The sequence below is a fragment of the Prionailurus bengalensis genome, chromosome C1 (assembly GCF_016509475.1).
Source record: "Prionailurus bengalensis isolate Pbe53 chromosome C1, Fcat_Pben_1.1_paternal_pri, whole genome shotgun sequence".
Lineage (NCBI taxonomy): Eukaryota > Metazoa > Chordata > Mammalia > Carnivora > Felidae > Prionailurus > Prionailurus bengalensis.
The window spans coordinates 125446677-125473143 of record NC_057345.1 but is presented as its reverse complement, the minus strand read 5'-3'; the positions used below and the strand labels follow the sequence as shown (position 1 = coordinate 125473143).

Genomic DNA, 26467 nt, shown 5'->3' with positions numbered 1-26467 from the left:
TCCTGGATATCCCAAGAAGAACAGAGACCATGCTCTGGATCCAGGTGTGGGTGGGAAGGTGTGGTGCTGAGGATCCAGCCAAAGCTCATTTTTGGGAAGAAGCAATAGGTGGGGAACAGACTGGCTTTGGCCTGGGGTAGCTACCTTCCCAAAATGTTGTGCTGAATCTTTGACTGCTCCCCTTTGACAGTAGACAATGGTGGAAGGAGAAAAGTGTCAAATGCTTAAGTGAATACATAATGAATCTGCCTTGCAGCCTAGCTGAGCCTATCATGGCAGGTCAAGAACATGCTGGAGGAATGTCCTGACCAGGTCTCTCCAGCAGCATAGACACCTGGGGGCTATGGATTGATTTGGTGCAGATGGGCTGGGAAAAGACAGGGAGGCTTGGCCAGGTAGGCACAGCCCAAAATAACTGGTTGCTAAGGGTCTTAAAGGGGCCCCAGATGAGCAGGAAAATATCAGAACCCACCAAGAACAGTGCTGGGAGGGAGGCTGGAGATATGAGCAATATTGCTGTTGAAAATAATCTGAGTGGAAGGCAGGACAAAGGAGCAGAAACAGAATATACCTAAGCAGTGGACATAGAGTATGTTGGCAGTGGGGACTGGTAAAGTCTACTGGGGTGCCTGGCTGACTCAGTCAGTGGAGCATGTGACTCTCAGGTTGTGAGTTCAAGCCCCACATTGGGTGTAGAAATTGCTTAAAGATAAAAAAAAAAATCTTTGTGCTTGCTTCAGCAACACATATACTAAAAATTGGAGTGATACGGAGAATATTAGCATGGCTCCTACACAAGGATGATGGTAAAGTCTACCCTCCAAGCCACTTTAGCAGACAGCTTAGCATGTTCAGGCAGTGACAATGCACTGAGTATGAACCAGGATGGCTCTCTTCCCTTGGTGATAATAGCTGAAATTTACTGAGGCTTACTATGTGCCAGGACACTCTGCTCAGTGCTTAAGATGGAAATTGTCATTCACTAACGACGACACTTAATTATTCCTATTTTATGAATAAAACTTCTGAAACTTAACAGGTTAAGGAATTTCCTCAGGGCTGTAGAACTGATGTGTGGTAGACTTGGGATTTCAACTCCGTTGTGGCTGCCTCCAGATCATGCTGTCACTCCACAGGTAGCAGCTCAGAAGCAGTGACTGGGAGTGTATGGCAGTGACTGGGAGCTCCTTGCATTGTGCTTCCAATTGTAAACAGCCCCAGCTTCAACAGGCTAGAAGTATACAGGTGTATCAGCACATCTCCCATATCTCTGCCTGCTGATGAGACAGACCAGGCCTGATTTTACTAAAACGGTTGTCAAAGGGTTGGAGGTTGGGAGGGAGATACAAAGAATAAAGAATGCATAGGTTGGAACTCAGTCTAGGTCTGACTTCTGGTCTTGTGCCTTTTCTGATTAACCAAGTCTTGGAACCAGCTTCCACGGAGATTAAAGTTTATGATAGTGTTTATATATATAAAATCTCTCTATAATATATCGTATCTATAACTTTGTGTTTTTACCCACCTGGGGACTCATTGTGGTGTATACATGTACCAGATGGAGATAAAGAGTGGATTGGGAGTAGAGGAGGGAGGAATTATGGATTACAAGGTGCATCCAAAGTATAGCTGTCACGCAGTATGCAACAGGTTTTATAACTTGAGTGATGAAATGATCACATGGCTGCACATTCTTTTGGGTGAGCCCCTGAGTGATGGGGGTGGGTAGAGTGCCAACATCATTTCCCCTGAGGGGATTCCCCCCAAAATGCCATTTGCTTGCTCACCACTTGAAATTGATGCCCCCTTCTCTGGTGTTACACAGAGGAATGACTCTGTTCAGTATGGTGATGGCTTACCCTGAATGGCTTCTCTTCCCTTCTTCCTTCCTCTTGTCATTGAAAGTAAGGCAGTCTGTTGCCATAATCCTATATTCCAAAGTTTTTATTAAAATGCCCTTTCCTGAGCTGCCATAATGTTTACCTCTGGTCTTTTTCACTGCATTCAACATTTTGTCACATGCCTGTCTGTCATAAATTGAGGTTTCTCAGTGTATTTGACATTTTGAACGCTGTATTTCTTTGTTGCAAAGTTGAGCGTGTTCTGTGCATTGTAGGATATTAGCAGCACCCCTGGCTTCTATCCACTGGATGCTAATAGCACCCTTCCCCCAGCTGTGACAACCAAAACTGTCTCCAGACATTGCCCAGTATCCCCTGGAAAGCAAAATCAGGCCTGACTGAGCTGAATTGTAAGGTCCTAGAGGACATGAGCCCTGTCATACTCACATTTGGGTCCCTCAAGTTGGACACATGAAAAACATGCCATGCAGTGAATGAATGGATGAATGAATGAGTGAATGAATGAGTGAACTCACAGGTTAGTGGCCATTTGTGAACTCAGTACACACTATCAGGAGATACTGGATATGGAGTAAGGGGGCACTACCTGGAGGAGGGAGGCACTGAGCGCTGGATCAAACGTTTGGGAGGGTGGACGACAACCTTTTCAGTTTTACCAAGGATGATTCCAGTATGTGTATAAAGACTTTTGTTTTACATCAGAGATTTTTAACATAATACCTCAACCCTCTTGAGTTCCAAGGTGCTTGATCGGGCAACTTTATGAAAAGGCTCCAGGGGTTTTGAATTCTCTGAAATGCATTGTATTAAATTTTATATGTATGTGCATATGTGCACTTTTTTATAGGGAGGGAGTCCATAGCTATAATCATATTCTCAAAGGTATCTTTGACCCAAGAGTGATTAGGTAGCTTCCTCTGCCATTAGTCTAGCAAGCCTGGTCCATAAGACCTGCACACAGATGGCTGACCTTACCCAGGTCACAGAGCAGGATCTCAGAAACACCTGGCTCCATCACCTGTACTCACCTGCTGCAGTGAGTGCTGTCTGCCTGCTGCAGACATAGACCTATACATACATGGGGTTCTCAGAGATCACTTAATCAAGATAGGAACTGGAAACATTTTGAAAGCCCTTTGTAAATGCTCTGTTATTTACAATAAAATGATACTGCGTTGTAAGAAATAGGTACAAATGAGCAGCGACATTTGCTTGGAGTGTTCTGTGTTTTCTTAGAGCTCAGGGATCTGCTTGTCATTCTCCTGGTGTTTCACCATATTTCAACAATGGGAGTCATCAGATCATACAAGTTTCCATGGCAACTGAGGTTTCTGTATCCTCCTCTGGCAGCCTAAGATTGTGCCCGTGGCAGATTCTCTAGTGTTTTGTCCATAACAAGAGGTAGAGCTTTTATCGATCTCCTTAGAAGCTGGTCTTCCAACCCAGTAGGCGTGTTCTCCCTGACAGGTGCGTGTTTTCCTCTGTAGTGTTCCTAATTGATCAGCACTGGAACTGAGCACCTACTAAGGTCACTTAGCACTGTGAAGTGCTATTTCTTAGCACTCAATTAGAAATGCAAAGCATGATTTCCATTTTACAAAGCTTTACAAAATATAGTCACATATATACAAATCATAGTAATACCAGGAGGTATACAGTGGTGCAAACAAGAGTGATGGGATTTAGGAAGGAGTTTGCTCTTCTGACTGTATTGATCAGAGAGGGCTTTCCCAAGGAGGACAGCTTTATCTCCATCCATGAAATTGGTCCAAATTTAATCTGTGGTGTCCCTGAGGTCCCTGAAGAAGTTTATTGAGAAAACCACAATGTCTTAAAAGAATAGAGTATGACTCAAAGGTGCCTGGCTTATACTTGAGGAATTGCCGAGACCCTAAGAAAGCTCTATTGTGATCCTGAATTATTGTCTTAACTTTCCTCTTGTCCCTCTTGCCATCCCTCCCCCATCCTCTTACCCACGCTTCCTGGTACATCACACAGCTAAATCATTTTGATTTCCTTTCTTCTCATTTTTCAGTGTATGCTATACCAACTGTACATATATATTAGCTGTATTTCAGCAGCCTGTCTCACACTAATTTACCATCCTCTAGTATAGTTCATTATTCTCAATTAATATTTAGTAAGCATCCACAGGGTTCATGGCTGGGAATTAGGCAGCATTTTCACTTCCCTTTCTATTGCCATGTTCTGTTGCCTTGGCTCAGCTTAGCCAGTATTTATGATCTTTCTGCCAGTTTTCTATTCATGTGACAGCCCTCATACTCATCCCAATTTCAATTAATATTTCAACAGCAAAACCAGGAGCCATTGTATTAAAACGCTTCACTTAACACCAGATGCACTGCCTCAATGCTGTCCCTTTCATGTACTAATTTTGCAATTCTTGCCTAACACGGAATCCCATTTGTCTGGGCTGCTCTCTACAAGCCCAAACAGTGGTTCCTCCAGGTTCCTTTGCATTCCAGGCAGTTTCAGATGTTTCCTCCTCAAAAATTTCAGTTCCTTAACTAGGCTTAATGGATCATAATTGTCCACTTCCGAAGATGCCTCTGAGGTTTGCTTGCCTTCTGTCTTTCAGCACCTTTCTAGTCCTTGTCATAAGCAATTGTCTTCAGCTTGGTAGGTTTCCTAATACAATTAATTCATTGACTGCTCTCATGCACATAGATGCGTTGAGGGAAATAAAATCATTTGGTCTGATAAACTCTGGGATCCATCTGTCAGAGACAGCAGATAAGTAGGTTCTGTTGGCCTTTCTGGGAGGAGGAACTATTGTCATAGGCCTGCTGTCCCTGGGGATGGCCAGGTCATGAAGGCTGCCATAATCTGGTGTGAGTGGGCACAAGGCTGAGTGCAAAGTGTTTGAAATTACCAGCCAGATGTGGCAGCAGTAGGTAGCTACTCTGAGATCTTGTGGGCCAGGTTTGGAGCTCTGCTGATAGGTCCCTGAGGCACAATATCTGACCTACTTCCTGTTTGGTGAGGTCTAGCAAAGAGGAAGAGAAGGTAGAAGAGAGCCAGATCTAAAGTGGTCAGAATTTTTCATCCTCTTAGGTCAGAATTTTTCATCCTCTTAGGAGGACCTTAGGAACTTTACATAGTTTTTCCTACAAAGACTGCATCAACAATATTATTTCCTTATTTACTGCATCAGTTGAGGTCCTAGGAGGAAACTGATGGCACACTCAAGACAGTTTGTTTATTTATTTTTTAAGTTAATTTATTTTTTAAATTTATTTTGAGAGAGAGGGAGAGAGAGAGCAGGGGAGGGCAGAGAGAGAGAGGGAGAGAAAATCTCAAGCAGGCTCCATGCTGTCAGCACAGAGCCAGAGGTGGGGCTTGATCCCATGAACCATGATATCATGACCTGAGCCAAAATCAAGAGTCAGACACTTAACCAGCTAGCTGAGCCACCCAGGTGTCCGTGGAGGACAGTTTAATAAAAGACCTCTTACAAAGGCGGGGCAGGATGTAGGGAATTCAACAGGATAACAGGGCAGGGGAATAACGTGACCATACAACCATGTGGCCAGAAGGAGAGAGCCACTTGGTAGCAAGTGTCACCTTAGATAGAGGGATGCAGCCAACCAGTGTTGGCCCAGCAGGGTGGGGATCAGGGCATGAAAAGTCCACTTCCCCACCCACTCTCCAGGGCCTTCTGGCACCTCCCATTTGCTGAACCCACTTGGAAACCAGAGGGAAAGGGGCCTACATAGCATCACGGGGGCACAGAGCAGGGTAAAGAAGGATAGAAAGTGGATGTTTAGGGGCCAACAGAACACATTCAGCACATTTATCTTATTATAGTCTATACCGCACCTAGTCTGGAATGGGAAGAAAACACTATCGTAAACCAGATTAGGTTACTATTTCTATATTATTAGAAACAGTTTCCTATGAGTTGCTTTTGAGCCCATTTCCTTGGAAGTTGGTAACAACTTGGTTTAACCAGAACAATATGATGTGGTATCTTCACAGCACAAGTTCCACATGGCCAGTGACACTGTCTTGTCTAAGAGGTCCTGATAAAAGTGCCTAGTGCAATGCTGTGGGGTGGCTTGGGTGTCATATAATGGATTGATCATTGCATTAGAACTCCAAGTCTGCATATTTGAACTTGAGGTGAGACCTTCAGTAGATGTGTGGCCTTCAGCAAGTTTCTTAAACTCTCTGAATCTCTGTCTCCTTGATAGTGGGTTTGCCATGAACATAAGAGAAACAAAGACTCAGAAAGTTGTCTTAGAGATTGTAGGACTCTATGCCAATGAAACGTATCATATTATAGCCATGATGGCTTTCCTCACTGCTAAACTTCAGCCTCTCAAAACTATAAGCAGCAGGGGCAGCTTCACGAAAAGCACATACGAAGAGCCTACTGTGTGTAGAGCACTCATTTTAGAGGCTGCAGAGGAAATAGATGTCACGTAATGTAGTAGAAAGAGCTTGGGCTGTTAGAATCAAGGGAAGGGGTTCAAATGGAGCACACAACATAGTGCTCGGCGTGTTACCTCCTCCTCCTCCCTGAAAATATGTGGAGCCAGCTGACGTCGCAACTCCAGATGGCAGTTTTCTTTGTCTGCAGATGGAAAGAGACATTCAGAAAAGACTTTTTTCTAAATGTTTGATTTGCGTATATTCATATATGATGTTTAAAAACCGAATGGCATATCCATGATGTGACCAGCCAGAAATGTTCCCCAGGTGTTAGCTACAGGTTGTATCAGACAAGACCTTGGATTCCTTTCTTCTTAGGCCAACTACCTCAGTAGTCCCCTGTTAATGAGCTGTACTCCAGACCTTCTTATATGGAGCATTATATTTTTCTGGAACTTTTGGCCTACTTCTCTCACCCTTGAAGCTCAGCCAATGTCTATTTATAACAGGCAATTTTATTCCAAAGGCTTGCAGAAGTGCCCATAGCCTTATAAACAAGTGTACAATGACTCCCTGTGCACAGGGTCCTGCTGGGTCCTCGGCCCCAGGCCCTCTGCCCCTGATAGAATCAGGCTGGAGACTGGGCTGCAGAGCCGAGCTCTCTTTTGTTTGTCTTATGCCTTCAATTGCTTTGAGCTGTGCCAACTCGGAGCAGTGGGAGACTTGATTTGGAGAAGGGGCTGAAGATCATTTCCCATGTGACTCTCTCTCTCTTTACTTCGAAGGGGGCAAAACAGACTTGGAGGGTTCGAAGCGGGAAAGATTTTCCGCTACATAAAGAGAACGCAAGAGGAAACAGGGTCCCAGTGGCCTCTTGCCAGGCCCCAGGAATGCGCCAGCCCTGGGAATTGGCCCCTGGCCAGCCTCCTCAGAGGCTGCTGACTTGGGAAAACTGGCTCTCTGGCCGCTGCCAAGAATGCAGACAATGGTCTTTTGGTTATTTCACTTTTGAAAGTTAGCCTTTTGTTTTATTATCACCAAAGGTAACATTTATTGGGCACCTATGTATGCATGCCAAAAGATAAAATGCATGATTGGAAGTCAGTGTAACTTAAACCGAGCAGAAACACCAGGGTCCTCATATAATATTTTAGGACCTGCTTCTAATTAGGGCCTAATCCTCTACTCGGGTATGTTGGTACCTTGGATGTGAGCACTGACTGGTACTGAGATTCTAGAATTAAAATTAGTTTTTAAGTGCTAAACTGAGCTGCATTATGTCCCTTGAAAGGGCTGACATGAAGCTTATCCGATTGTCATTTGGTTGAGAAAGGACTTTGAGAAAATGAAGCACAGGACCACTGGGTTCTGAGGAGGGAAAGAGACCATAATCCGGCCATTGGTTGGGGATACTGGATTCTGGGGATGGAAAGAGGAGAGACCAGTACACATTCCCCTCAGTGTGTGATCATTTAGTATGGAATGATGATGATGGTGTTAGTGAGTAATCAGATGACCTTAAATCATTCCATATGGCTTTTCATTTTCATCTGACTTGGTGCTATTGATAACAATTATAGCCAATAACATATTTATTATATTCTGGGTGCTGGACTTAAATATTTTATTTGTATTAGTTCATTTAATTTTCACAACAACTCTACAGGGAGATACTATAGCATCCCCTTATACAGGTGAAGAAACTGAGGCTAAAAATGAAATAATTTGTCCAAGATCACATGACTAGGAAACTCCGAGGTCTCTCTTACCACAGCACTCATGCTGCTAATACCTGTACCATCTAGGTGTACCTTAAGCACATTTCAAAGTTGAGAGGAGCATGCCTCTCTGTGCTTTGATCAGTGAGCTTTCTGGCTTCCCCTTCCTCTGGTGTTGGGGTTGGCTTCTTTCTGAATGCCATCTCAGTGCCATAGCTTCAATGACACTTTTTATGGTGGCTCTCCTCTGTAGTAGTTTCCCTGGAGCTTTTTACTCAGATAACAGTCTGGCCTCCCTCGTGTGTAGAAACTTTCCTGTGTGCTGTGATGAGAGCTTCTACTAGTGTTCCGAGCAGTGCAAGAATGGGGAAAGCTTCTCTGAAGAAGTGCCTGGAAGAGGTGCAGGCCCTGAGGCCCTCATACCTCATTTTAAGAAAGTTCTATATATGTGAATCCAGGTTTATACAAAAGATGCATCCGTGGTTGCTTTTCGTCTTTCCAGAGAAATTCCTGACATAACAAAGGACTCCCCAGAAGATTTTTTTTTAAATAGGCCTTAATGCATTTTAAATTGGATTGAATTTTCAAAATTCAATTTGCGGTGGTAGTTTCCCATGGAGCTAAATGTCCAACATGAGACCTTTTTTTTTTTTCCCCTCTGTGATGGAAAACAGATCACAGATGATATTTTGGGTTGAAATGCTTTCCCCAGGAGCCCTTGAAAAGCCTGGAGTGCTTGTCATTGTGTATGGACGGAGTTTTTACTCGGGACGAAGAAGAAAGTCATAACCAGGAATCCCAGATTTTGATTCCTCCCTGGAGGTGTCTTTGTTACTCTGAGCTCTGGTGGGGATGGTCAGCAGTATGCTGTATAACAAAGAATGGCTGGTATCCTACACTTAATCCAGAGTGACTCCGTTATCTTCAGACTCTTCCTCTCATCTCTGAAGGACTTCTGGCATGTGACTCTACAAAAGTTCTTCCAGTGTTGGAATTTATATCCGTTAAATGTTTACTTTTACACATACCATGGAACCCAATCTTCTGGAGAGATGAAAGAGAAAGAAGAAAGATGGAAAATTAACTTAGACACAGATTATTGGCCATTGGTGATGTGCCAGGAACTGCACAGATCCATCATACATATTTTGATTCTTTCTTTCAACATATCTTTATCGTGGTTGGTTCTTCACAGAATTCTATGGTGACCAAGAAAACTGTTGTCCTTCTCTCATAGAGTTGATAGGCATCTAATTCTTCCGGCAACCTGTGATGCACGTAGCATAATTCCTGTTTCCGAGATGTGGAAACTGAGGCTCTAAAAGGTTAAATAGCTTCCTTAAAATCACCTAAGTTAGCAAGAGTGGGCACCGAGTTTCTGAACTAGAACCAAGTCTGACCAAAGTCACCACAGGCCAGTTTCTTAGTTATTCTATACTCTGTACTATTTGGAATATTCAATTAAGGATCAGATCTGTACTTCTTGGTTAATGAAATCCTGTCTGGAAATAACAACAACGACAAAACCTTGTTTTAAATGAGGCATTAACTAGGGGCACCTGGGTGGCTCAGTTAGTTAAGGGTCCACCTTCAGCTTGAGTCATGGACTCATGTTTTGTGAGTTTGAGCCCTGCATCAGGCTCTGTGCTGACAGCTCAGAGCCTGGAGCCTGTTTGGGTTCTGTGTTTCCCTCTCTCTCTCTGTCCCTCCCCCGTTTGCTTGTGCGCTCACCCTCGATCTCTCTCTGTCTCTGTCTCTCTCAAAAATAAATAAACATTAAAAAACATTTTAACAAAAAAAAATGAGTTAAGTAAAAGGAGTCTTAGTCTTTCAGGAGCAGGAAGAACATTTATCCTTTTTCCTATGTGATTACCAGATCCCAGGGGAAAATTGGAAAAAAGCAAATGCAGTGGTTATTATGAAGGCACAGCCATTCAAGTCACACATGTAGTGTTCAAAGTCCTCTGCTCAGAGAGGATCCAGCTCAAGATTATTGCTGCTGTTGATAAGCGTGTTGCTGCAGGGATCCTTTAGAAAGGAAAATGAAACCAGCTAACAGAAAGGACACACAGCTCTTAGCATTATAAAATAAGACCAGCTCTGCTACTGATTAGCTGTGTGCCCTCCTCGACTCTTTACATTTTGCTGAGCCTCTATTTTCTCCTCTACTTATAAAGTATCATGTGGCACAAGAGCAGAGAGAGAGAGAGAGAGAGAGAGAGAGAGAGAGAGAGAGAGAGAAAGTAAAAAGTTAAACTCCAGTACCAGGGAGAAATGTGATGAAGTAAGAACTAGGGGATGGAACAGGGATTTTAACTTGTCCATAGTCTACCATAGTCTGGCCCAGCAGAGGGGAGCTTTGAGAGATGGTCCATGAATGGCTGGGAAAAAGGAAAACATGTATGATAACAGTCACTCTAATAAAGAGAAAACAAAGTGTCATTGCTGGAGGCACTGGCTTTGTTCCTTTTATGTGTCCCTGCAGCCGCTAAGTAAAGCTTTATCCTGGCAAGTACTGTAAGTGATCCATACACTCTCTTAATTAAATAACCAAAGATGGCACGTTCCTGAGAGCTGGAGGTGCTCAACCACTCTCAAGAGGCCCAGGAAGCAGGCTCACTCATTTGTACACAATGGAAGATCTTTCCTGAAGCCTGCCACTGTCCAGAGCAGGGAAAAGGCACCACCTCCCTCCACAGGGAGATTTTTCATTTCCCAGACACACGTGGAAGTTCACCATCCATTCTTCACTTATCAAATTTTCATTGAGCACCTTATGTCTGAGGCTCTGTGCTCCTATTAAAATCTTTAAAAAATATAGCTATATTAAAAATTCAGCATTTTTTCTCTGAATTTCTGCAATGCTTCCTTCAGAACTCTGGTGGTGAGAGAGCCCCAGTGGGGAGCCACACAGATGGAAGTCATAGAAGCTTAAAGCATGCGCTTGAGGAGTTGGGTTCAGGAGGCTTTCCTCCCTTTGGCTGTGTATGAATACCAAGAATATAACCTCCGTATATGACAGAAAGAGGAATGAAGGTAGAAAACTGAGTCAGTCTTGAGACTGGAGTAACTCTATAGTCAGGCAAGGACACAACTCCTTTCCAACACATGGATCCAATTTCTTCTTTGCTCACTCAGCCCTGAGAAAGCAACTAGCATTTATGTGATGTTCCAGAATGAAACAGAGCAGTGGCCCATAATATACCTTTGGAGGAGGCTTTGCAAAAGCTACCGAAATGGTAGATCACAAACTAAGCATTGTATTTTCTGCTTATTTCCCAAACTATATAAATACAGCACATTCGGGAAAAGGTGCCTGTAAACTAGATGAAGCTATGTGCACATGGACTGACAGAGCTGTCATGGAGTTTTGAGATGTGGGGGAAACCCAAGGCCAGACACCAAAGCAGTGGCCATTCAGTCGTGACAAGTACATGATGTGAAAAAAAATGTAGGGAGACTTGATGCTTTCATGAAGCAAACACTGCTTGTCCAGTATTGAGTGTTAATGCCCCTTCCTTATTGAATTTTGTGGTTTCTGATCTTGTCACATGGTTCAGATATTCCCAGGGGGACTGGAAAAGTGTAAGATGTAACATGGTGGTATTTCTTGAAACTAATTATCTGGGAGAATTAATGGAAAATTGAATGGACTAAGGTTTCACACTTGAATAAGACTCACCATCATCCATGACAACGTACAAATTGATCCATTAGAAAAGTTAATAACTTTGCTATTGTTAATAGTAACTAGTTTAGATCTGACTATCAGGAGTAATCAAATCAATATTTCTGTGTCCATCATCTTTGTATACACACCTAATAAACAGACTAAATAAATGAATAAACAACTTTAATTCTGAGTATACAACTAAAATGCTTGAGCTCTCTATTCATGCTCTATACAAGAAAAAAATTCATTAGTGAGTTAAATTATATTTGCGGAAATCTCAGTCAAAAATGTGTCTGTGGAATCTAAATTCTAGTACTTATTTTCAGGGGAAAACTTCTAAGGAAATAATCTTTATATCTTAGTCATTAAGTTCCTTAGATGGAATCGAAAAGAGTTAATCAAAGACTCCCTTCTATAATTACACTTAGATAGGTAGATTCATTGTATTGGTTTTTGAGTCTGGGAACTCATTTTGATCTCAAGCTTCTATAGGAGAAGATATTTACAGTTCTCATTGCCATGTCCCCAACATAATGCAGTGTCCAGCACATAGTAGGGCTCAGTAAATGCCTAGGGAGTGAATTGCTGAATGGCTCTGGGCTCCACACTCTGGTCCCAGCTTTTTCACTAACTGGATGAGACACTCTGGACAATTCTCCTTTCCCTTCCGAGCTTCAGCTTCACTGGCTTGTCTTTGTGATAACAGGTTGGGTCCCCAGTGACTTGTCAAGTTCCTTAGAGCTCAATGACTCCATGATAGCAAGTGTCTTGTACAATGTGAGAGATACCAAAGAAAGGAGAAAAGAAGATTTCAGTTATCAGTGTGTTCCTAGCAAAAGATGGGTTTCAGTGACTGAGCAAGAATAATGGGCCTCTCCTCTGTGGTGCATTTAAATAAGTGATAAAGTTGGAAATTTCTAATGATGGGACTGTAGGCATCAGTGAGCGGAGAAGAGAGAAATATTATAGGGAAAGAAATTTATGTCACAAATATATCACCATTATAAGAACCCTAAGGTTCACTTCTGAGGGAAATTTAATATTAGATAATTTATACTATCTAAGAATTAGTTATTTGCTTAAATTCCTTTCAAATGTTTCAAGATAGACCTTTTAAAAGTCAGTTTGTAATCCCAGTTTAACGTTTGGTTTTCCCATTTTGCCCAAAGCCACACTATAAACTTTTCTTTTTCTACTTTTTAAATTTTAGTTGATACACAATGTTGCATTGTTTCTGGTGTACAACATAGTGAGTTGACAAATCTGTTATGCTATGCTGATCCCAAGTGTAGCTGCCATCTGTCAGCGTACGACACTATTACAAACCATTGACTACATTCCCCAGGCTCTACCTTTCATCCTCATGACTTATTCATTCTCTAACTGGAAGATATTCTCTAACTTATTCATTCCCCTTCACCCATTTTGCTTATCTCTCCATCCCCCTTCCCTCTGGCAACCATCAGTGTGTTCTCTGTATTTATGGATCCATTTCTGGTTTTTGTTTGTTTATTCATTTGGTTTTTTTTCCCTTAGATTCTACGTATAAGTGAAATTATATGATATTTGTCTTTGTCTATCTGACTCATTTCAGTTAACATAATACCTTCTAGGTCCATCTGTGTTGTTGCAAATGACAAGACTTCATTCTTTTTTTATGACTGAGTAATTTTCCATTGTGTATCCATACCATATCTTCTTTGTCCATTCATCTATTGATGGACACCCTGTTAGCTTTAAAATCAATTTAAGGATTCTGTTTTGCCAAGGGCATTATTGGCTCATCCAGGTGTGGCCATTCCATTTGACACTCTGATATTTGAGATAAATTATTGCTGTGTCTGGTTTGCAGAACTTCTACTCAAGTTGTACCTCAGAACTCTTTTGCTTTCCAAAATTCTGCAGAAAGACATGTGTCAATGGAGCAGTGTCTCCAATCTGATAAATATACTTGAGTTGTAAATTACAAGGAAAAGCCTTGCCAAAAGTCACACTTTTGTGAACTTCAGAGGGGTTGAATAAATGGTGAGACCTCACTCATTTGGAAGATTTGGAGTACAGTGACTACCCTATTGAATATTTTTTAATATATTCTTTTTAAGATTTATTTATTTTTGAGAGAGAGAGCACAAGCAGGGAAGGGGCAGAGAGAGAGGGGGACAGAAGATCTGAAGCGGGCTCTACGCTAACAGGAATGAGCCAGATGTGGGGCTCAAACTCATGAACCATGAGATCATGACCCCAGCGGAAGTCAGACGCTCAACCGGCTGAGCTACCCAGGTTCCCCAAGTGAGTATTTTTTTTTTTTTTTAAAGGACGAAGCTTAAGTCTTTCCAAATTTAAATTATAGTTGAATTAATAGCAAATAGAATTTTCCTCTGTCTGCTTTGAAAAATGAATTATCTCTGTATTTAAGAGTCTGGGTTTTTGTTGTTGTTGTTGTTGTTTGTTTCTCTTTTTCTCTTTGTTCATTTGTTTTTCTAAATGCCACATTTGAGTGAAAGCATATGGTTTGTCTTTCTCTGACTTTTTTCACTTAAGTAAGTGATTGCCAGAGGGGAGGTGGGTGGGGGATGAGTGAAATAGGTGAAGAGGATTAAGGGTGCACTTACCTTGATACACACTGAGAAGCGTATAGAATTCTTGAATCATCCGATCATATATACTTGAATGTAATATAACTTCATGTTAATTACACTTGAATAAAAATAAATAGAACAAAAAATAAATCAATTATCTATGGTTGGCATTGCTTTTCAAATCTAAAATCAGACCTCCAAGTTGTTAAAAGCAGTGTGTGTCCTTTTCATAAGATTCTGTGTTTTTTGCTACAAGATGATTTACACTCTGAAGATTTCAGATTGAATAATTATACACTTCCAGGTAATGAAGTCCAGACTTATAAATGTTTAAAGTATATGCTCTTCTAAATCCTTGTGAATGATGAGAGAAACTCTTTGAAAAAATAGTATTGCATCAGAAACAAATTGGGATCCATTCTTTACCTGTGAAAATCAAGGGATCTGCAGAATAACACGTGGCTTGTATGTCACTTTTCCTTGGCCATGAGTCATGGGTTGGTTTTTGTGGTTTTTAATCTCTGATGAGGTGGCAATATGTGTCCACCTGGCATGGATTTTTATCACCTAACTTTCTAAAAATGTCTGATTCCATCTAGCTTGTGCATTTTTAGAACCCAGAGATGATTGACTTAAGTCAAAGGATTTGAGTATTTCCTTCTCTTGTGATAGTAGTTGAGACTTGCAAATAAGCTTTGTGAGTTAAATATTTATATCACATCCAGATAATAGAAAATTAACCAGACTTTTTTTTCCCAGTTAAAGTCTGGTTAATTTTACCAATTTGGTACTGGGTTTCAAACCAAAAATAGATAATAATTCTTTGATATAAGTCCCTAAGTGACTTTGGTCAATCTGCCTCACATTTGCAAACAAGGAGATAAAGCTAGTGACATCTGGCAGCCCCAATCCAGTAACTGAAATATTACCCATAACTTCCAAGTTAGTCTTGCAGAGCCTACTTCTCCCTATGCAAAGAAAACAATCTTGGGTTGGAAACCTGTATTAGAATTCAAATAATATTGTCAGCCAGCAGGTTCCTTGAATCAGGAGGTCACTGGCCTGGGCGTGACCGCTAGCTTTCAGAGAGGACTGGGTTATTCTTGGAACCATAAACAAATTTATCTATGGGAGCTGAGATAATGACCTATCAAAGCTTATGAGATAATCAAGTCAAGCTTTAGGATATGAGTTTATGACCTTTTGGAGAAAGAGTACAAACTCCTTCACCTTCTCTAGACCTTCAGGTCAGCATAGCTGAATGCAAGACATAGGGTAAAATCACTTCCTTCTTCTCTTACAGGATGTCTTTGCTGTTTTTATCATTTTCTTTTTGGTCCTTTATTTATAAATAAATACCCTTTACTAGTTCCATCTCTTACCTCTGCCTCACCTTTCCCTCACACATATTGTGCTTCATTACATGTAAATGTAAATAAAGACGTCCCCCTTACCTGTGTTTTAGCATTTCTTGGTCAACTGTGTTCTGGAAGCAGATGATCTTCCTCCTTACATATCATCATCATCATCAGATAGTTGATAGCAGCCTCATGCTACGTCACAACACCTACATCATTCACCTGCTTTATCTCATCATGTAGGCATTTAATCATCTCATATCATCACAAGAAGCATGAGTGCAGAACAATAAGGCATTTTTGAGAGAGAGACCATATTCAAATAACTTTTACTACAGTGTATTTTAGTTGTTCTATTTTATTATTAGTTGTTAATCTCTCTCTGTGCCTAATTTATAAATTAAGCTTTATTATAGGTATGTATGTATAGGAAATAACATGGTATATATAGGGTTCAGTACTCTCCACTGGTTCAGGCATTCACAGTAGGTCTGGGACCGTATCCGCCATGGATAAGAGGGGACTACTCTATCCTGAAAGGAATCCATGAACTTGTCTGGAGCCCCCACGCAGACAATTTGCTTACCAAAAATATGTTTCTCTTCCCGTCCCTTTCAAAATATGAAACTCTACCACTAGCTTTTCTGAATGTCAGGCACAGCTCTCAAATGCTGGGTGTTTACAAAAACAACCTCAAATTTGTGGCATATGTTGCTTATGGACTTTTTCTTTTCTTGACAAAAACCTAAATTGTGAAAACCTGGCGTGAAATTTCAAAGACACCATCCCTATGAGAAGCTATGAGATCAGAGAAGTGGAGAGTTTTCAGGCCAGAAGGAGTCTTAGATATCTGAATAGATATTAAGCATAAACATAGCTATGCAGATTGCATTTGCTCATTTTGAACATTCTGGTGTTTGTGTTACCTGAGGGTCTTTGTATCTCTCTGGGAACACAGAGATAAAATCCCCTGTGGTTACTTCTCTATTATTTACCAGAGACAAAAACGTGTCTCTGAGCATAATTAGCTCAGCTTTGAACTTCTTGTTTGCTTTCTTCCCTGTTAGTCACAGTCATATATAAAATTTGGAAACGCCAAAGTTGCCCAGGGAACAAACAAATCTTCTGGAAGTCTAAACAACATTCCACGTGGTTCTCCGTACTCAGAAACAGCCGCAGCAGGTCTGCTGCTGTTTGAAGCAGCCTCTTTTTATACAGGGAGAGTGTTCTATATGACCAGGTGATCAGTAAGAACCATGGAAGGAGTGTCTAGGAAAGGGAAGAGAGACAGTGCCTCTGTTAGTGCTCTGTTACCTCCTGGTGTTCTTCCTGATGGATGCTCTATGCCAGGGGTTTAGGCTGAGAAACTCTATTCGTGTGCACCTTATTCAGACCATTCAGAGCTCGCCCATGACTGCAGCTTGCATGCCAAATTCTTAGGCAGGAAGCCATAGCAACCTGTTTAATACCAATGTTCAAAACGGTCTCCTTGTAATTAAAGCAGTATTAAGAAAACAGAACCTCTGCCTCATTTTGGCCAGAACTCAAAGATGATAGGCTGTGTTGTACTAGGGCTTTTTCTTTTCTCTTAAATCAAATTTTGACAGTCCTTTATCCTCGAATATAGATGAAGCACATCTGATATTTGGAAAATGAATGTGTGGCATCAAATTTTCTATGCTAATCTTCTAAAATTGGCAATTGCCTTAGCTCTGTTATATGTTCTATAACCCTATCAATCTGTATCGTGCTCGGTTTCCATGGGAATAAGCTTGGCACATTCATTCAGCTCAGAATCAGAATTAATTCAGGAGGCTGTGGTTGTCCTGACACTCAGTGCTAAATGATTCTCCTGATAATTAGAAATATAATCTGTGTTGTTTTATTAGACAAACATTTTCCTGGGTTTTTGTTTGTTGTTTGTTTTTCAGATGCCTAATCTTACTGTGTTTACTTTCTGCAAGAAGTAGTTCTTTGCAAAGACAATTGGAAATTCTTTTGTTTTTTAACTTATTCGAACTCATCATAAGAACCTTGATATTTTCCCCTTCTCATAAACTGGTCAAATTTTTCCAAATAGGTGCAGACTTGTAATCCTAATGCAGCAATTCTCCAATTTGAGACTCCAGCAAAATCCTGTAGAAGGCTCATTAAAACACAGGTGACCGCTCCCATCCCCAGAGTTTCAGATTCTGCAGGTCTGGGTGGGGCCATTAATTTGCATTTCTAACAAGTTCCCAGGTGATGCTGCTGCTGCTGCTGCTGCTGGGCCCCACACCTTGAGAACCACAAGCTTTGTAAAAAGAGACACAAAGCTCAGAAAGCATTTTTTGGGTATTTGCTCTGTGCTTAGTTAGCACTGTCCTAAATTTCATCAGATGGTTCTACTTTTTCGATTATGTGTAAGTTACATGCAAAAGCAAGGTTGTGTAAGTAGTCTAAGGAGTCAAGGAAAGAGAGGTGAGATGGGCTGGAGGGCTCACGGTGGGTTTGGGAGAAGATATTGGGCTGTGGCTGGCCACAAAGCATGTGAAAATGAAATTTTCATAAAGCATGTAATCTTCAGTCAGAAATTAACAGGTAGGCCAGACTTGGGTTCAAGAGGTGCCCCATGTGTCACCCACAAGGTCACCCTTTTTCCAGATGAGCAAGATGTCCCCTTCTACAAGGCTTCCTTCTGCTGTAATTAATCAGGGATTAGACAAGCATGGCTTTGTTAGGTGAGTAATGTCAGCTTGTCTATAAATAATATCACAGAATTAAACTTGTTTGCTAATGTCATTTCCAAAAGCAGTTTGTTAGATATATTTGACTGAAATCATGGTTAAAAAAACATTCTGGAGGCTTGAATATTGTTAGATTTTGTACACACTCCTGGTTTTAATGAATTTCTGAATAAACAAATGATCTGTCAAAGCAAGTGGGTTATTTAATTTAGATCCTGAGACATCATGACGTTATACGAGGCAGGCATAAAATTTTGCCTGAGAGTAATCAGCAAGGAAATGCCTTACTGTTTGTTTATTTTAAATGTTATGTTTAGCTGGTAACTCTACCTTGGTCTACTATTTATACTACCCAGATGAGTTGGTGGATTTATTCCTAGGTATAATTCATTGAGGCCCAACCTTCCCTTTCCATGCCCATGCCTCTGGATTGAATCCTTCTGCATCATCCTGTTATTTAGTAGTTGGGAAGTCTTTCTATGCACAGATAACTACAGCCCTTCAGAAATAGGCTTTCATGAAATAGCAGTTAGAATAACTAATAGAACTGCCCTGTCCCTGGACTTGACAAATCTCAGATGAGTCTAAGCTGTAATTGTTCTTGGCAGGTGACAGCTGGTCATCAGCTCATTCTGAGTGTGTAAATCTGTGCACAGGTTGCTTGGTCAAGTCTCCTGTCAACTGCACTAAGAGTTGGAGTGTTTCCAGACTGTGTGTATCTAGTCCTTGATGGCGAGAAGACAAGGCATCTGATTGAAGAACTCTGCCAACGATTGTATTTTCAGTTTCCCCTTTCAAACACAGTAATTGGATATTTGTTCTTTCCTTCTTACAGACCAGTTTGTCTGAGTATTGTAGGATGCATTTTCTATCCCTTCAATCTCCTAAGTAGCATTACAGTACAGTTGATTTTTTTTAAGTACTCAAGTGGCTGCTTTCTGGCATCTGGGAGATCAGAAACTAAATTATTTGCTGGAAGAATGGAAGGGCAGAACTGAGAGACAATGATGAATTTATTTATTCATTGAGTTAGTGAGTGTTAACTGTGTATTGAGGACTGTGTTCTGTGTGTGTGTTCCTATAAATGAAACACGGTCTTTAACTTCAGGGAGAGGTAAGTAAGCAAGTAATTTTTAATCTGGTATTATAGTTGCTATCATAGAAAGAGCAGGTGCTGGGGAAACTCACGATGGGTTGGGTGAGGATCTGCCTAATGGATGTAGGGGAATCCTACCAGAGGTTTAGAGTGGAATCAAAAGTTTGATAGGTTTAGAGATGAGAGTGGCTGGCGGATGACAGAAGGAAGGACATTTTTGACAAAGAACTGTAAAGGAAAAGGCATAATAGTAAGGAGAACTAGGGTGCTCTGGGAATGGCAAGTGGGTGAGCAGAGCTGGGAGGTGGAGCGTCATCAGAGGAGAGGTTGAACATGAGGATGGAGAGGGTGACAGGAGCCAGATTACAAAAGGCCTTATGTTCTGTGATAAGGAATTTAGTTTTCCAATACAAGGACATATAATCAGGATTGCTTTTTAGAATCACACCTGGGAGGGAAGTATGAAAAATGGATTGAAGGGGCGCATGACTTGAGGCATAAAGTTTGATTAAGAAATATTTCTGTTAGTTTAGGGAAAATCCAAGATGAAGTTATACTAAGACCATGGTAGTGGGAATGTAGAGAAGAAGATTATTATGAGAGAATTAAGGAATTTTAGTGTATGAGAAGTGAGGGTAAGGGAAAGCTGTAAGGCCTAGGTTTGGGACAAGATAAGAAGTTGGCTGTATGAGCAAATTTGTTGGTAAGTCTGTCTGGTCTGTTGAAGACGGACAGTTAAGGTACAATGAAGAATCAGTCTCAAGTTGCACAGGTAAATGTATGTCTCTGTAATGGTAACAAGAAATGGAAAGGGGCCCTATATGGGCCTCTTACTGGCCACATCAGAAGGGGTGGATTATGCATTATGGTGGCATGATGTCTTAATAGAAAGGCGAATCCAAAGAATGTGTGTCCATGTAGAATAAGCCACAGAATCACCAACTTATTCTCATAAACCCATCCTTCCCTGGTGGAATGAATTCTTGGCCATGGACGAACAACCTGACCCTATTTCTCTACTTTATTACTTCCCAGAAAGTGAGCAGAGAGGTCTTCAGGTGATAGGGCATAGGGATCTGGCTGGGCTTAGACCCTCCAGAGACTCCCTTTTGTCACTGTCTTTCTGCCTGAGATTGACCTCATCATTTATTCATTACACTCAGTTCTCTTTTGATGGCACTGCCCATTTGCTTTATTACTCTTTTCTGTACTATAAGCAAATAGGGAAGTCAGTTATAGAAAATAAGCAAACGGGGAAGTCAGCTATAGATAATAATTGGTGGAAAGTTTTAATTGTGTGAAAGGATGATGACGAACACAAAGTGCAGTGTAACAGCAATATAAGATACACTAGGAATCCAGTAGGAAACCCCAAAACAAGATTCTCATCCATTCACTCATTTTTTGTTACTATTTATTGAGTACCTACTTGTGCCAGGCACCATCAATAAACAAAAATGGATGAAATTCCTTGCTCTCATGATGTCTACAGATTGGGTTTACAAAATATTTCAGTAATGTTCATACTGGTACTGGATTTTATAAGCTTACCAAAGTCATCATGAGGATAATGTGATGGTCTTGAACAAGAATAGTATGGAGGTGTTTGGTCATTGGCTAATTGTAATTTTTGCTTTCAGGCTATTTTTTCTTTTCCTATGCTAATTCTCATTTATTTCTGCCCTGTGGACCTGTACTGGCATTCATGTCTGCCTTATTCTTTGACTGCTTTACATCTATCAACAGCACATTGAAGTGTATCAGTAAAATGTAAATCCCATCAAGATCAGAGTACCATTTAGAATTGCACAAAGTTGTTGGACATGTCTATTAGGGCATGGTGACCTTCCCTAGCTACACCCAGCTTTTTACTGCTACTTGGGGAGATATTTAAGATATCACATGGCTCATGTAGAACATGAAATAAATACAAAGCAGTTTGTCAGATTTACCAGTGCAGAGACCATTAATGACCTTCACCTTGGAAATAAACACATGGAATTCCGATAACCACGAGCTGAGTCACATACACCTGAAACATTGGTCCTCTTCTGTGACTTTGGTCTAGGCAACAGCTAAATGGATCTGACCACACCCTGCTCTTCCAGTCCAGGAAGGATTTGTCAAAGAGAGGTACGCAGTCTGTGAATTCCCTTTTAAAGGATTTGTGGATTCACATAACTGGACTTTAAATCAGTAAGACTTAAGAGCCACTGAACCAGAAGTTTAGATCAGGAAATGCTTTCTTTTTTCCATATATTATCTCATGGGTTGTAGCTAGTAACTTTATGAGGTTGGTATGATCATTCCTATTTAATAGATGAGAAAACTGAGGCTTGGGGCAAAGAACCATCGTTCTTGGTAATATAACTAGTAAGTGACAGAATCTTTAAATTTTTATTTTATTTTTATTTTATTTTATTTTATTTTATTATTTTATTTTATATTTGAGAGAGAGAGAGAGAGAGAGAGAGACAGAGCATGAGCAGGGGAGGAGCAGAGAGAGAGGGAGACACACAATCTGAAGGGGGCTCCAGGCTCCGAGCTGTCAGCACAGAGCCAGACGCAGGGCTCGAACTCATGAGCAGTGAGATCATGACCTGAGCCAAAGTCAGATGCTTAACCAACTGAGCCACCCAGGTGCCCCAGTGACAGAATCTTTCAAGGAATCTATCCCTGATGATTCCAAATAGTGCTTTGGGGAGCATGTAATGCTATTTTCACAGACCACTGATAGGGAACATACTGTGTTATAAGTACTGGGGACATAACTGAAAATCAAAGGCATAGCTCCTTTCCATAAGACCCTGACTCATCTGCTGATAACAACTCCCATTACTGAGCACTCTTTCTGTACTGTACCCTGTTTACAACTGTGTGATAAGGTAGGTACTAGCATTCTCATCCCATTTGTAGTGGAGGTTGAGAAATTAGTTTGCAACAAGTGAGTGGTGAGCTGGAATTAGAATTCACATCTTTCCTGACTCCCAAGACTTTATTTTTACCCGGGTCTCTCCAGAGATGACATGGCCCTACACACAAAAGACTAGATCTAGCATCTGACACTGATGGAGCAGATATTATGCAGAGCAGTAGAGTCAGAATAGGTGTAGGGTCACAGAAGAGAGCAAGTCTCCTGGCCTAGAGTGGCTGGGAGGGTCTTACAGAAAGCCTCCAGGAAAATGGGAGTTCCAGAGAGAACTAGCTACATTGCATCATGTTTTTCACCTTAACCTGGCCCATTTGGCTTTGGCTGTGTTGGTCATCTTGAGGCCCCTTGAACTCTGTTTGTATCTGAGGTAAGGCTCACTGATCCTCCGTCTGGTGCCAAAACTCCCTGCCTCACTTTACAGGGATCTCTGCTCATGACTGATTGCTCCTATTACTTGTATTACTCATGAAAACACTTATCTATGTGTGTATTGTCCATCTCCCAGGCTGGGTGGAAAACTACACAAGAGGAGCTTTTTATTACAATTTCTCTGGTACCTTAACAGGGCCTGATGTCATAGACATCCAATATTTATTCAATAAATTCATGAATTCATAAATGTATGAATGAATATTGAACTAGATGGATACAAAACCTTCGGTGAATGTGAGCTGAGTTTGAGAACTTTTTAATGTTCTCTGTCAGTATCAAACTGCACTCTTTTCCCATTTCCCCATTTTAGTGTTTCGCCTGAAGTTTCTTCTGGTTCTTTTGGAAAAGTGAGCAGGCCTACGTTAGGCCTCTTCTTCAGGAAAACTCCTAGGTCTTAACAGAAATCATAAAACAGATAATAAAATTAGTGAATGCGAAGCATACAGCTAGAGGTTGAGTCCACAAGGAAGACTTGGCTAAAAAGGAACATATTCCTGGAATCAAGCACCACAAACCTTGTAGTTAGCTCTGTCAGTTCTGTTTGCCTGGGTCTCACTGGTTATGTCCAGTGGTATTAAAAATACTTGCTTAATACTGAATGAGGATACATAACGTGCCTCTTTCTCTCTGTGTCCTCACTTGACTTTCCTTCTGAGCAAACCCTAGTCTCTTGGCTCGAGACCTTGCCTTCATTATGCTGACAGTGCAGAACACAGCCTGCCATAGAGATTGTGTTTTGAATTTTTGGTGGAGGATTTTTTTTTTTTTTTGCCTTTGGCCATTGCCCTTCTTGTTATTGCTTACCTGGATCTTTTTACTAAGAGATGGTCTTAGATTCAGTCATAACCTTGGTGATTCTCTTGCACTATTCTGCACACATTATTGTCATGGGCAGATCTTAGCGGCTCACTGAGTGGGCCTAAGAAATCTAAAATTGGTATTGACAGGATTTGCTTGTGTTGCTTTGTGGGCTAGGATTGGAATCACCTGAGAATAGGTGCTCCCTAGGGAGGGAGCTAGAGAAACTTGCATTATCTTAAGTACTCTCCATGGCCCACTCTTGGCCTTCCTAGGGACCTATGTCCTAGAGAGACTCTACTCAGGACATGGGAGTAAGGGTCATTGCAATGCCTGGGTTGTACCCAGTTCCAGGGTTTTAGTCAGTGATACTGGGCAGAGGGAGCTTTGTTGTGAGTGCTCCTAACTTGGACATTAGGGAAATGTTATGTCAAAAAGGACAAAATTGCCAAAGCGAGGTCCTTGACCTTTTACAGGACTGGTGCCTTGTCTCTCAGACCCCCCTGGCTCCTGAATTCTGCCAGCATCCTTAGCCTGTTTTCTCCCAACCTCCTCCACAACCACCTTTACCTCGCACCCTGGAAATCTCCCTTTGGAGCCTGGCCAGTGTTCCATGCAAGACAGAAACCATAGGTTTAAGAAGATTTGATTACCACAGTTTTCATCAGATTGAACCTCTGGGTTTCTTGGTGTTCTGTTTTCTTTGGCAGGTCCTTAGGCATACCGCTGCCACCATGTTCTAGTTGAAGGCTCCAGTGTCCAGGAATTTAGACATTTGGACAGATTTACTTGGTGCCCAGCAAAAAAATAAAAATAAAAAATAATGACAAAGCCACATGTTGTATGTGATTTTATTGGGCTGAGATTTAGGTCATTTGGGATCCACTTTAAAATACAGACAAGGAATTAATTACTTGGGAAAATAAAATAAAGAGTTTCAAATAAACATTCTATATTGTTTCTTGCTACCTTACAATTCTATGATTCTATTTTGTTGTAAGAAGGCCATATCAGTGTGTTAGAAGTAAAAAAAATTACTAGGAAATACAGTTCTATCAAAGCCTTCCTTTCATACAGAAACTCTCATGAGCCCTTCTGGGGGAAGATTGTCTGTTCTCCCAGTTCTGCCAAGAAAGATCTCCTATGTCACCCACTTTTCAGTTTTATCTCCATGAATATTAGCTAGTTTTTCGGAGGGTTCTTCTCTCAGTTAAGATGATTTGTCCTATGTAGGCTTTTTCAGATGTTCTATCCCTGTGTCTACAGAAAAGACTAACATTAAAGTGAGTCTTAACTTCAGAGAAGCACATAGGCCTATAGTTTACATTTATTTCTGGCTGATTTCTCAGCCTAGTCCAGTCACAGGAGAGCTAGAAGAAATACCCTATTTTGTGAAACTGCCCAAATGGAGACTTGCTGTGTCTTTTTCTCTTGATGGAAGGAGTGAACATAAGGGAAACGCTTGGCAAATCTATGCTGGTTGTAAAATTTTACATTTGTTGCCCAGTGGAACTCCATCTACAAAATTGGAGTCCAACTTTTAAGCGTTTGGATTTACTTACTAAGTAGGTCATTTTAGGAACTTACAGACTAATTTTTGCCCGCTTGGTAAAGCTTTAGTCAATATGTGATCCACTGCTACTTGACCATCCCGTACCAGAAGGTCCTTTGTTATGTTTTCATCAAAGATGATAGGCTGATTCAGAAAGCCAAAGGATATTTCTCCAAGGAAAGTAAGGAAAACACTCCATGAAAATAATTATAACAGATAATAACAGGTGATGTATATTGAGTGCTTACCCTGTGGCATGCACTTTGATAACTGCATTTCTATCTAAATTTTTAGAAATTAAAAGAAAATGGCAACTGAAAATCAGAGAAATATTAACATATTTAGCAAAGGTCATGGATCTGTACTCAGCAGAATTGAGAATGCAGGTCTGTTTGACTCCAGCACATCTGTTCTTTACCTGTTATGCTCTACCTGCTCTTTATCTGCTCAGCGCCTGTTATATGGCCTCCAGTCAAAGGACATGCATTCTGCCATCTTGGCCTTGTGAACCCTGGGATAGAAACTTCAAGGAACCATGGAATACAGGAAGGAATTTTGTGCTTGTGGATCTCGGACCATGCAGCTCCCTGGGTGTTGCCACTATAGCATGGGGGATAAGAACCACTTTCTCACTGTCCATTAAGCAGCCCTTCTAGGATGGTAGAAACAGGTGGCCATGAATCTGGGTATACTTCAGTTTGCTTCATGTTTGAACTCCTTCTGTAGGGGCCTCTTTGGAGGGTAAATCCAGTGTTTCTCCCAACGTCTCTGCTGTCTATAGTCCACATTCATACCACATACCATTTTCAGAATTAGAGGGGATTTTTAGAAGATGACTGGCTCTGTTTCTGCCGTCCTCTGCCCATTTTAGGAAGGAGACATGGAGATACTTAGGGGCATGCCCAAGAAAACATGGCTAGTTAGCTACAGAGCTAACAAACACTTTGATTTTTAGAATTCCACCCACAGTGCCCTTTTCACACCACCGTATCACCTCTCAGAAGCAACCTTTCAAATCCTGTCCTTTCTTTCTTGCCTTCGTACTTATTTTAAATTTCTCATTATTTAAAAGTATCTCTTCCCTGCTCTCTCTGCTCCTCCTGAGTTTTCCCCATTTTCCCTTCATTGTGTCTATGACTCTTCCTGTGCTATTGTTGAAGGCACATTAATGTTGAATAACGTCCATTCCTATAGCCAGTGCTACTTTGTATTTTCTTTGTGGTAGGGAGGGAAGTATGAAAGAAATGCAGGCTATGAACAGCTGTTACTGAGTCCTCCAAACAGGAAAGTGCTCTGGGCTATTTTTAAGCCATGCTTTCAAAGATGCAGGACTGGGCACTGCCTTT

At 41.1% G+C, this 26467-nt stretch overlaps 1 protein-coding gene and 1 pseudogene across 2 annotated transcripts in view; both read left to right on the top strand.

Annotated features, from left to right (window-relative positions):
• The window catches only part of NCKAP5 (NCK associated protein 5), an 890605-nt gene that overhangs the window by 53854 nt on the left and 810284 nt on the right, over nt 1–26467 (top strand). The gene's annotated exons all lie outside the window — the stretch shown is intronic.
• LOC122482319 lies at nt 728–804 on the top strand (annotated as a pseudogene).